The following is a 13,637-nucleotide window of genomic DNA, read 5'->3' as shown; positions in this document are numbered from 1 at the left end:
TATCTCTAGATCACCTCAAATACCGTCATTACTTCCTAACTACCAAATGATAGTAGACTTAGAAATTGACCCCCAAGGTATTGTTCTAATAATACTTGTATTTTTGGAGGTGCAGGCAAGCATTTTGGAGGGGCTACCATACATTCCATTTTTTCTATAAATACCGACAACTGAGAAAGTTTTAAGGGAAAAGGCAAACATTTATTGGCTCACGATTTCTATTTCCAAGTGAACAAATATCCCAGTGTCTAAAAATTCCCTGGAAGGAAGAAACATCTTAATTATTGGTGATTTTTTCATTTGGATTCAGTGCCTTCAGCTCCTGTTGCTCCTTGGGTGCTGGCAGCCAGCATGGAGTGCAGGATCGGATCGAGCTGCCACTCAGTGCTGTTCAGATTTACAAGGGTAGACAATAAATTATGAGAGTGTGGCCTAAAGTGTTTTGGGAACACATATCTAAAATAAATAATCACACCTAGTAAAAAGTGGAAGTCAGAGAACACTAAAAAGAACTAGTAAAATTTGAAGACCAAATAGATATTTTCCAGTGCAAGAAGAAAATCTCAGATATTTTAAATATAAGACATACCAAAAAAAAAAAAAAAATTGCAAGAACGCTCAGTCGATAAAAACAATATCCCTAGAGGATGAAGTACGAGAGGGGAGGTGCGAGACAGAAGGACAGAGTATCTAGAGGTGTGGGAATGACGCCCAGAGATATGACAATGAGCTCTAGCTGAGGTCCTTCCATAAGATGGGAGGCTGATTTGAGAGTCTTCAAGTGCCTGGTTTTAAGGAATTCAGATCTTAACTTGTGGGCACTGCAAAGACATAACAGGCAATAAATTCATTATGTAAGCCTGACCTGTGGTGGCACAGTGGATAAAGCGTCAACCTGGAAATGCTGAGGTGGCCGGTTTGAAACCCTGGGCTTGCCTGGTCAACATATGGGAGTTGATGCTTCCAGCTCCTCCCCCTTCTCTCTCTCTGTCTCTCTTCTCTCTCTCTCTCTCTCTCTGTCTCTCCCTGTCCTCTGTAAGATGAATAAATAAAAAAAATTAAAAAAAATTCATTATGTAACAAAATAAATATGAATTAAAAAATATTATATCAATAGGGAAGATTAATTAGAAGAATAACTGTTGCATGAGCAGAGTCTAAAGCATCATTTGGCTCACTGTAGGGCTGGCCACTAGACACAGCTGTGGGGTGGATACCCTGCATGCCCCGGAAGAGGAGACTGGGAGAAAACTCAGAACTGTCTGTGAATGGAAAAATAAAAACAGAAGAGAGGAGGCATGATGGAGCTCATTGGAAGGTACTTTCAATGAGTAGGGGAGTACTAACAGGATTTTACCTTGGTTACATGTCCGTAACTGCTTTGTCACGTTCATTTAGTCTTCACAATAACGCACTGTGAAAACCAAGATTCAGAGCTATTTAACTTGCTAACATCTCGATGCAGGGAAATGACAGAGAATAATTTAATTGATGTTTTTACCTTAAATCATCTACATACAGAGAGTAATAGCAGCAAGATGTGAAACACCTTAAGATATAAAGACAGCACCAAGAAGGACATATATTTTAATGGCCTTGGGACATGTGAAGAGACACTTCTGAAATTATTTATTATTGAAATAATTCTTAAAATTATTGAAATGCTTAATTTTTATTATCTGGCATATATTACTAAATATCTCCATTATCTTAACCTCCAGCTCTGTGAATTATACATTTTATGATGATTACTTCCTCTATAGTCATCCTGACCAAGTTAACTTATTATATAGCATACTGACTTCTGTTTTCAAAGATTTCATCTTAATCAGGAAAATCCACTCAAAATATTTGCATTGCAAAAGACAGTTAATGAATATTTTTGTTTTATGGAGTGCCTAACATAGATATTCAACTGAATTTAAAAAATACTCAATACATTCTGAGAAGAGAATTTTGAATCAAACCAGATATACTTGTCTATGAAATCAAGATGACAAAAATGTAACATTTAAGCACTGAGAAGACTCATAATATATTAAGGAAAATAAAACATTTAACAAAGCATTACTTTTTCAAATAATGTTGGTTCACTCAAATAATACTATGTAGATATGTTGCTTATTAAAGGAGCTAATTATATGCCCCAAATAACAGGCATATCACTCTCCATAAATAAAAGATGTGTAGTGTTTTATTCTCTCCCCAAAAGGGTATTTTTTATATAATTGTTGGAGATACCATTAAAACCATTTCTGTATAACAGAAAACAGAAAAGATTCAGACCATCTGTACTTTAGAGATTCCTCTGTGGTATGTCACAAGTTACTGAAATAAAAATTGCTTGTAAATATTAACCAAAAAGGATCTTTTGTGAAATTAATAGCTTTTTTTCCATTCTATACATGTCAGCAGAGCCTGTTATTTTATTGTCAGTGTGCTTGGTATATTTAACAATTATTTTAGTACTCAAACTCCTTAAGAACAAAAGACAAAAGAGCTGCCAATTTCCAGTATGGCTGAGAGATCACTCAGAGCCCCAGGCTAACGAGCTGAGGTTTATTTCTTTGACCTCTTCTTGAAATGACTGTAAGATCGTTTGAAGTGAAGGCTGAGCATTACCATCATCCATTCCCATTTCACATTTCTAATTAGGCCAAATGTATTCTAATCAAAATATAATAAAAGTCTATTAAAATATCCTCAAACGAGCAGATTTCAGGTTACAGTACACTAACAATATGATAGAAATATAGGATTAAAAAAATGCCTCACTCAAATGACTTAATTAGTAAATAAAGAAAACTATAAAGAATAAAAGTAAACAAAGAAAATGATAGTGTCCCTGTGATGCCCAGATAATACCAATGTCTTTTTCAAATAAAGTTAACATAATTCAAAAAACAGGAAGAAGAATGGGAGGGAGGGAGGAAGGAAGGAAGGAAGGAAGGAAGGAAGGAAGGAAGGAAGGAAGGAAGGAAGGAAGGAAGGAAGGAAGGAAGGAAGGAAGGAAGGAAGGAAGGAAAGGGAAGGGAAGGGAAGGGAAGGGAGGGGAGGGAAAGGGAGGGGAAGGGAGGGGAAGGGAGAGGAAGGGAGGGGTGGGGAGGGGAGAGGTGGGGAGGGGAGGGGTGGGGAGGGGAGGGGAGGGGATGGGAGAGGAGGGGAGGGAGGGAGGGAGGAAGAAAATCTTACTATAATAGCAGAAAATCTCTTATTGTTTGTTGTTTAGTGAAAAGTACAAGTTCATCTTTTGAAATTTTTATAAACTAGAAAATTTCCAAACAGAAAGTAAATTTCTACTTAAGATTCAATTGGATGAATTGTCATATTTCAGAGATTATTTTGTCAATGTACTATTGTTAAAAATAATGATAAAAAGCATATGTATGATTCATACATATACAAAATAAAAAAATGTCAAAATTTCACTAATTAAAAAGTGAAGAAATCAGCAGGATGTTAATGCAAGTGCAAAACACATTCAAAGACACACTTACATACATTCTGGAAAACTGAAATTAATTAACAAATGGACTTACTACTGCTTAATATCCAAAGGGCAGTAAATTGTAGGGTTTGGATGTTTGGAATCATCTAAGGCAAGAAGTATGGATTCTGCATTGTTACCAGAAAAAAATTCATTAGCATCTTTATTAACAATATTATTTGTGTAAACATTAGCCCTATGCAAGCTAACTTTTATCTCTAAAAATTACCAAGTAGACAAGATAAAAACAATGACAGAGATAGAACTCTATAGAATAAGATAGTTTCAAGTGCTTACTAGACAACACTGAACATTCTATTGAAAGAACACCCTGTATTCCTTTTATCTATTTTAAATATTTCCCAACAATACATCTCTTCATGCCCAGAAATGTATTCTTTTATTAGAGAAAAAATATTTGCATTAAGGCCCTGGCCAGTTGGCTCAGCGGTAGAGCGTCGGCCTGGTGTGCAGGAGTCCCAGGTTCGATTCCCGGCCAGGGCACACAGGAGAAGTGCCCATCTGCTTCTCCACCCCTCCCCCTCTCCTTCCTCTCTGTTTCTCTCTTCCCCTCCCGCAGCGAGGCTCCATTGGAGCAAAGATGGCCCGGGCGCTGGGGATGGCTCTGTGGCCTCTGCCTCAGGCGCTAGAATGGCTCTGGATGAATGGATTCTTCCATCAAAGATATTTTTTTGTAAAAATAAATAGAATCAAGTGAATTATCAATTTCAGTCTAGTGGTATAAGAAATATAATAGAGGTATAAATGAAGCCCTTTATGAAATAATATCATAGCAAGCAAGATAAGCATAGGAATCAGGTGGGATGTTAAAAAAAATTCTTAGAAAAAACAATATCTGAGCTGAACTCTGAGGATTACTTTAGATAAACTGTCCAATTAGGTTTGTGCTTTTCACAGCTCTAGAGGCTGGAAGTCTGAAATCATGGTCAGCAGAATTATTTGCTTCCAAGGTCTTTCTCTGGCTTCTAGATGCCTATCTTCTTCCTTGGTCTTCCTTTCTGCATATTTCTGTCCTAATCTCCTTTTTTATGAGGTCACCAGTCACGTTGGATTAGGACCCAACCCGATGACTTTATATTACATTAACCACCTCTGTAAAGCTGTTGTGTCCAAATACAGTCACATCTGAGGTACTGAGATTTAGGACTTAAACATATAAATATTGGGAGGGAGACATAATTCAGCTCATAACAGTGCTCAATCTAAAAATCCATACATGAAGACACTGATCAAAGAGGAAAGGTTACAAATGTTATCGCAGAAAAAAATAGCTAATAGCATGATCAAATTTGAAGAGGGTACACCGTACAGTAAAAAAAATTTAGTGGAATAATATTTTGAAATATTACTCAACTTACTTTACTTTTTATATATGCATTCATGTACAAATAAAAGTATCATATATACCTATTTTTCTGTTCTAATTCTTTAATCATTAGGTCTAGAAACAACTTAGACCAATAAAAATTGTTCCTTCATTTCTAAGCTCTGAGTTTTAAACTTGTAAGACTATTTTGTATGTTGTACATCAGTTGTCTCAAAAGCTTGACTATCCGGACAATAAGAAAGCACTGTAGTCTGTAGGGATGAAGGGGGTCAGTATATTCTCAAGAGAGAGAGGGAGGATTAAGAAGTAGGTGTGCAGCAGACTGTTTCTATTTTTGTTTGTTTGTTTTTGCTTTCATGAATATAAAGAACAAACTGACAGTGACCAAAGGGGAAGGGCAAAATAGGTGAAAGAGAATAAAACATACATGTGTACACTATAAAGTCAATGAGTCAGGGGGATGTGATGTACAGCACAGGAAACATAACCATGGATATAGGTGATTCAGGGAGTTCCATGTGCTCAGTAGAGATACAAGAACAATGAAAAGAAAGATGAGGTTTAGAAAAGACAAGAAGCCTGACCTGTGGTGGTGCAGTGGATGGAGCGTCGACCTGGAAATGCTGAGGTCCCCAGTTCGAAACCCTGGGCTTGCCTGGTCAAGGCACATATGGGAGTTGATGCTTCCAGCTCCTCCCCCTCCTCTCTCTCTGTCTCTCTCTCCTCTCTCTCCCTCTCTGTCTCTCTCTCTCCTCTCTAAAAATGAATAAATAAAAAAAAATTAAAGAAAAGACAAGAAAGGGGGCATTTGAAAGCGGACTGTGGACTTCCTCCATGTGTTCCAGCTTTGTGTCCCAATACCCAGCTGGCTGCAGTCATATGCTAGTGGACAGCAGTGGAGGAAGTTTAGGGATCAGACTAGTGCAGACTAACCTAAAATAAATCAATATAAGAACTGGACTGCTCTTCCTTTGGCTGGCATAATATTTAAATTCACTAAAAACATCAGAAGCAGCCAGGCAGATAGGAAGGAGAAGATTGAGGATAAGGATCAATAAATGACAGAGTAGAAATTCATAATTGGCTGAAGTAATGCCACCTGAAAGAGATGGCTTTACGTCCAGAAAAAGAAAGTTATTTTACATGCACAACTTAGGTTTTGATGATGCTTTCTTTGTTTGTATGTTTGCTGTTGTTTGTGCTCTCAGGATATAAATAGTGGTACAAGAGCAGGAAGAAATCAGTTACAGAAGGTAGGGAAAATGTGCTATATAATACATATAGTAATTTCTTTAAGAGACATAATAAGGTAGCCAATCCTTCAACATATAGAGGTGGACAGAAGTAGATTTGTAGTTATAATACAAATAAATAATACAATAATGCATAAATAATAATACAAGAATAAACTGTTTCGAGTATTCACAATGATAAACCTACTTTTGCCCAACTCTGTATATAAAAAGCAAAATAAGAGAAAATATGTTAGAGTTACAAATTGGCAGAACTAAAATAAAAGTTTAGGTGAGTAAATGTACATAAACAGTCATTCTTGTCCACATAGATTGCTCAGAAAAGGCTAAATTTGTAAGGTGAAATCCTGATATGAAATATGTCTGTCTTACAGAATACAAATAAAATACTTCTTCATATTTCTATAAAAAAGTAATGACCCATTTTTCCTAATATCTGTGTTTCTACTCCAATAATTTAGTGACTCGGGGACTAGGAAACAAAAATGTGTCAATAAAGAGATTTTTTTTAAATACAACTGTTTTTCTAATGCAACTTTTGCAAATATAAAGAACAAATTATTTTCAAAGAAAGCTTCTCTGTAATTTGTTTTTTAGCTAGTTACAATAAAAATAGCTTTTATATAAAAATTTATTTCATTAGAAAATCCATTTCTTCCTTAGAGTTCTTTTTATTTGAAAAACTACATTCTTTGTCATCAGTACAAAATAATTGACAAACAAAAATGAATGTTTTGTGTATACACTAACTTAAACACACTCATACTTATATCTATGTCTATATCTGTGTCCCTCTCTATATATCTAAGCTTAGGCTATACAAAAAGCTCAAATTAAAATGCTAAGTATGAATTCAATTTATTTTCATTGTGGTTCATTAAAACTCCTTTAGTGCTCCTAATTTATATCCTAGATGTACAAAATAGAATGAGAAAAAGCAGATCTAGTTATTACTTTAATTGATTTTGGATTCATTTTCAGAATATATGTACATTATTACTGTCTTTGAATGTGAATGTGAAATTTAATTAAGGCTCAACATGTACTGAGTAAATGATCTGGAATTTGTTAAACTCTTTGTCAAAAGGGTAACACACATTAGAAATGTTTAAGACAGGCGGGCATTCATAAGCTTCTATTAGAAAGTGTTACTTTTATAAATGCATATCAAATAGGCATATAAAAAGGTATGGAATGTGCTGATTATTACACAACAATGATAAGCTTGTAGTCCTGAACAATCTCTAACCAGAAAGTAATACTACAAGTGAGTGGCTAAACTCTAAGAAAGTCAGACAATCTGAGACCAGTTAAGGAAATTACCATATTGGAAGTAAGATATGCAGGATTTAAACTGTGAAAAAGTAGAACCAATGCAGGATTAAATCAGAAATCTAACATCAACAGTTGGGTGTAGAATCCTTACTGTCAGCATTTCAAAGGCTGGCTGGAAGAGAACGGAAACTGAGGGAAAGCAGGCAAGTTAGAAAGTTACGGATAATATGCAGGTAAGAAGGAAACTCAAACAAGGTTAGCAGGAACTAACAGAGAAATATACATTCAGGAGATATTTGGAGATAGAATTAATACGACTTAGCAATTACTATATTTTACCCATTTTAAAATGCACAATTTTAACATTTCTGAAATCTTACAACAGCTGTACAGTGTCTTCTAATCATGGAGGCGTAAGTGGTTGTCATGATTTAATTATGTGAAAGTATAATATCAGAAGGGCAATGTCATGACTAACAGTCAGGATTACAATGAACTCATGTTTAAGATTCAATAAGTTAATTAATTAAGAAATAATTAAGATGCCAGAACCAATTTACAGGAGAATTTGAAGAAACATATATGGAAGAATCTGGAAGGCTCAAGTTAATTTGCTAATAAATGCAAAATTTGTTGATATATTATTAAGCAATAACATATAATGAGTGGGCCCATTTTTCAACTGAAATTTTATTCTTATCAAACAAAATGCATTTTAATTTCTATAAATAAGAATCACTTGCTTTATATTCTTTTTTTAACCATTTAAATTCTGCCTCCGTAGAGTTGTATAATAACCAAAGTAACAGAAAGACAAACATGCACTTCTCCATAAAATCTGATAATCTATAGAATAGAGAGTCTATTACACAGTGCCCAGTACTGTGTCGCTAAGGATACCCAGTCATCCTTTTTGACATTTCTAAGTCTGAATAATGTTGTCCAATAGCTGTCATTGCCTGATCAGGCTCAACTATAAAAACCACCAACACCAAAACTTGGATAAAATCTTAGAGACCAAAGTAGAGTACTAATATACTGTAATCCCTAGGAATCAAATGGTTGCTTGGCCAGTTGGTGGATCAGGTGTGTTTAGCGACATTTCTAAACTTCAGTTGGTAACTGAAAAGCTGATTTAAGAACTCAGCAGCACATCAGTCAACGGGATATAATTGCAATCCATAGAATATTTTATCCAAGAACAGGCAGCACATTCTTTACAAGTTCATTTGGAGACTTCACCAATACAAACCATATTCTGGGCCATAGAACATACTACAAGTTTAAAAGAATAGAAATCATATAAAGTTCTGATGTGAGAACACAATGGAATAAAACTAAAAATCAATAAAAGACAGCTGGAAATCCCAAAATACTCCAAGAGCAAACAACATGCATCTAAATGCCACATGGAAAATTAGAAACCTCATCACTTTTTGCAGATGATATTATACTATACATCGAAAACCCCAAAGAATCCACAAAAAGACTACTAGAAACAATAAGCCAATACAGTAAGGTCGCAGGATACAAAATTAACATACAGAAGTCAATAGCCTTTCTATATGCCAACAATGAAACAACTGAGAAGGAACTCAAAAGAATAATCCCCTTCACGATTGCAACAAAAAAAATAAAATACTTAGGAATAAACATAACAAAGAATGTAAAGGACTTATATAATGAAAACTATAAACCATTGTTAAGGGAAATCGAAAAAGATATAATGAGATGGAAGAATATACCTTGTTCTTGGCTAGGAAGAATAAATATAATCAAGATGGCTATATTACCCAAAGCAATATACAAATTTAATGCAATTCCCATCAAACTTCCAATGACGTTTTTTAAAGAAATAGAGCAAAAAATCATCAGATTTATATGGAACTATAAAAAACCCCGAATAGCCAAAGCAATCCTAAAGAAAAAGAATGAAGCTGGGGGCATTTCAATACCTGACTTCAAACTCTATTATACGGCCACGACAATCAAAACAGCATGGTATTGGCAGAAAAATAGACACTCAGACCAATGGAACAGAATAGAAAGTCCAGAAATAAAACCACATATATATAGTCAAATAATTTTTGATAAAGGGGCCAACAACACACAATGGAGAAAAGAAAGCCTCTTCAATAAATGGTGCTGGGAAAACTGGAAAGCCACATGCAAAAGAATGAAACTGGACTACAGTCTCTCCCCCTGTACAAAAATTAACTCAAAATGGATCAAAGATCTAAACATAAGACCTGAAACAATTAAGTACATAGAAGAAGACATAGGTACTCAACTCAGGGACCTGGGTTTTAAAGAGCATTTTATGAATTTGACTCCAATGGCAAGAGAAGTGAAGGCAAAAATTAATGAATGGGACTACATCAGACTAAGAAGTTTTTGCTCAGCAAGAGAAACTGATAATAAAATAAACAGAAAGCCAACTAAATGGGAAATGATTTTTTCAAACGACAGCTCAGATAAGGGCCTAATATCCAAAATATACAAAGAACTCATAAAATTCAACAACAAACAAACAAACAATCCAATAAAAAAATGGGAAGAGGATATGAATAGACACTTCTCCCAGGAAGAAATACAAATGGCCAACAGATATATGAAAAGAAGCTCATCTTCTTTAGCTATTAGAGAAATGCATATCAAAACGGCAATGAGATACCACCTCACACCTGTTCGATTAGCTGTTATTAGCAAGTCAGGTAACAGCAAATGTTGGAGAGGCTGTGGAGAAAAAGGAACCCTCATTCACTGTTGGTGGGAATGTAAAGTAGTACAACCATTATGGAAGAAAGTATGGTGGTTCCTCAAAAAACTGAAAATAGAACTACCTTATGACCCAGCAATCCCTCTACTGGGTATATATCCCAAAAACTCAGAAACATTGATACGTAAAGACACATGCAGCCCCATGTTTATTGCAGCACTGTTCACAGTGGCCAGGACATGGAAACAACCAAAAAGCCCATCAATAGATGACTGGATAAAGAAGATGTGGCACATATACACTATGGAATACTACTCAGCCATAAGAAATGATGACATCGGAACATTTACAGCAAAATGGTGGGATCTTGATAACATGATACGAAGCGAAATAAGTAAATCAGAAAAAAACAGGAACTGTATTATTCCATACGTAGGTGGGACATAATAGTGAAACTAAGAGACATTTATAAGAGTGTGGTGGTTACGGGGGGGAGGGGGGAATGGGAGAGGGATAGGGGGTGGGGAGGGGCACAAAGAAAACAAGATAGAAGGTGACAGAGGACAATCTGACTTTGGGTGGTGGGTATGCAACATAATTGAACGACAAGATAACCTGGACTTGTTATCTTTGAATATATGTATCCTGATTTATTGATGTCACCCCATTAAAAAAATAAAATTATAAAAAAAAAAAAAAGTGCAAAAAAAAAAAAAAAGAAAAAAAAAAGAAAATTAGAAACCTCAAGAGATATTAATAAATATTTTGAGCTAATTAGAAATTAAAAAACAACTTTCCAAATTTGTGGGATGTAGCAATGAAGTGCTTAAAGGGAACATTAAGTGAACATTAAAAGTATAGTGAGGCCCTGGCCAGTTGGCTCAGTGAATAGAGTGTTGGCCTGGTGTGTGGACATCCCTGGTTTTATTCCTGGTCAGGGCATACAAGAAAAGCGACAGTGTGTTTCTCCACCCCTCCCTTTCTCTCACTCTTCCCCTCCTGCAGCCAGTGGCTCGATTGGTTCGACGTGGGCCCCAGGCGCTGAGGATAGCTCAATTTATTTGAGCATCAGCCCCAGACAGGGCTTGCCAGGTGGATCCCAGTTAGGGCTCATGTGGGAGTCTGCCCCTCTATCTCTCTTCCTCTCACTTAAAAAAAAAGTGTAATTAAGGAATGTGATGCTCAATTCTATGCCACATGTTAGATAACCAGGATGAAATGAACTAATTCCTTGAAAGCCATATTATGCCAAAAGTCATAGAAGGACAATTAAAAAACAGACAATATGTTTAGGCTTCTATTTATAAAAGAAATTGAATCAGCCATTAATAATGTTTTAAAAGCAAAAGCACTAATTCCATATGTGATCACTGGTAAATTCTACCAAACATTTAAGAAACAAATTATACCATTTCTCTACAATCTCTTTCAGAGGGTAGACATAGAGGAAATGCATATACCTGACAAAAAGGAATTAAGTCAATATAGATCAAATACCAAAATGTAAATGCAAAATTATAGAACACCTTGAAGATAACATAGAAGAAAATCGAAATAACTTTGAGTATGTTGATAATTTTTAACTACACCAAAGGTATGATCCATGAAAAAAAAATATTGATAAGCTTGATTTCATTAAAATTAAGAATGTCTGCTCTGTGGGGAAAAATATGTCACTAGAATAAGAAGACAAACCACTGACTGAAAGAAAATATAAATATTTGCAAAACATATTACTTATAAAGGAATGTTATCTAAAATGTACAAAGCACTCTTAAAACTAAAAAGTAAAAATAACCTGAATAAAAAATGGTAAAAAAAAAACTAAACAGACACTTCACCAGAAAGATATAAAGTTGGCAAATAAATATATAAAAAGATACTAAGCATCAAATGTCATCATGAAATTTCAAATTAAAAACAATGAGATTCCACTAAACATCTATTAGAATAGCCAAAATTCAAAACACAATACCAAATGCTGACAAGCGTGTGGATCAATAGGAGCCCTTATTCATTGTTGGCAGAAATGCAAACTGGCACAACCATTTTGGAAGACAATTTGACACAAAGTTATCCTACCATACAGCAATCACACTCCTTGGTATTTACCCAAGTGAGATAACCACTTAGGCCACACAGAAAACTACACACAGATGTTTATAGCAGCTTTATTTATAATTGCCAAAATGTGGAAGCAACCAAGACTTCCTCCAGTAGGTGCATGGATAAACTGAAGTACATTCAAACAATGAGATATTATTCAGTGCTAAAAAGAAGTGAACCTCAAGCCATAAAAAGACATAAAGGAAACTAAAGTGTATATCATTAACTAACTGCAAGAAGCCAATCTGAAAAGGCTATGTATTGCAGGATTCCAACTATATGACATTTTGGAAAAGGCAAAACTATGGAGAGATTAAATGATCCATGGGTCCAAGGAGTTAGGGAAGAGAGAGGGATGAATACGCAGATCACAGGGAATTAGTAGGACAGTGAAAATGCTTTGTGTGATACTATAACAATGGATACATGTGACTACATTTTCCAAATTCCGAAAAATGCACACTAACAGTGAACCATAGAGTGTGAACTTTGGAAGATAATTATGTGTCGATGTACAGTTACTGACGGTAATAAGTGTACCATTGTGTTGTGGGATGTTGATAATGGAGGAGATTGTGTATGTGGGCAGTAGGAACTCTATGTACTTTCCATTCAATTTGGCTGTGAATATAAGGCTTTTCAAAAAAATAAAGTTTATAATTTTAAATAAATAACAGAAAGAGCTGGCTTAAATTCTTTCATAGATATTAAAAATCCATTACAGTCACTCTAGGACTCTGCTGAGTACTAAAACACAGGCATTAACAATTTTCAATTCCAAAAGTAGTTCAGAAATGGATGACTTTAATGGTTAAACAGAAGTATCTTAAACAAATTATCTCTCTAATATTTTTCTTTTAATGTAAAAGTAATTAATAATAAACATCAATGCCTTTTAAAATATAAGATGATATTCTCAGTAAAAGAAAACATTACCTTATTGCTTATTGTAGTTTCTCATGCAACATAAAATAAAAACATGTCATAATCACTAGCATCTTAGAATTAAATAAAATTAATGGTAGTGTAGTGTAAGAGAGAGTGAGTTCTCAATACAGATTTAGCTGCTGCTGATGTCATCAACTATTTTTATGACTATAGAAAAAGGAATTTATGGAGAAAGTAAGTGCGTTTTATTGGTAAGTAAAACATATGATGGAGATAAGCCAATCAACAATCAGAAATATACATGTGGATTTCAAGAGAAGTAAATGGCCATAGATATAGTTTTGGGAAACATCAGTGGGGACGTGAATAAGATTCTATAGAAAACAAATGTAATGAGACTTAAAAAGAACTGAGGGTGTGATTTTAATTTACTTACACATAGAAAATAAGAAGAGAACTATCTAGCATTTAATTGATTTATAGCTAAGATTGTCATATATTACCCAGACCCCAACCAAAACTATTCTTCATGAGCAAATGATATATCAAGAGGCAGGAAAA

Source organism: Saccopteryx leptura, chromosome 3 (assembly GCF_036850995.1).
Source record: "Saccopteryx leptura isolate mSacLep1 chromosome 3, mSacLep1_pri_phased_curated, whole genome shotgun sequence".
NCBI classification, from domain to species: Eukaryota; Metazoa; Chordata; class Mammalia; order Chiroptera; family Emballonuridae; genus Saccopteryx; species Saccopteryx leptura.
Note: the sequence above shows the minus strand (reverse complement) of the source record.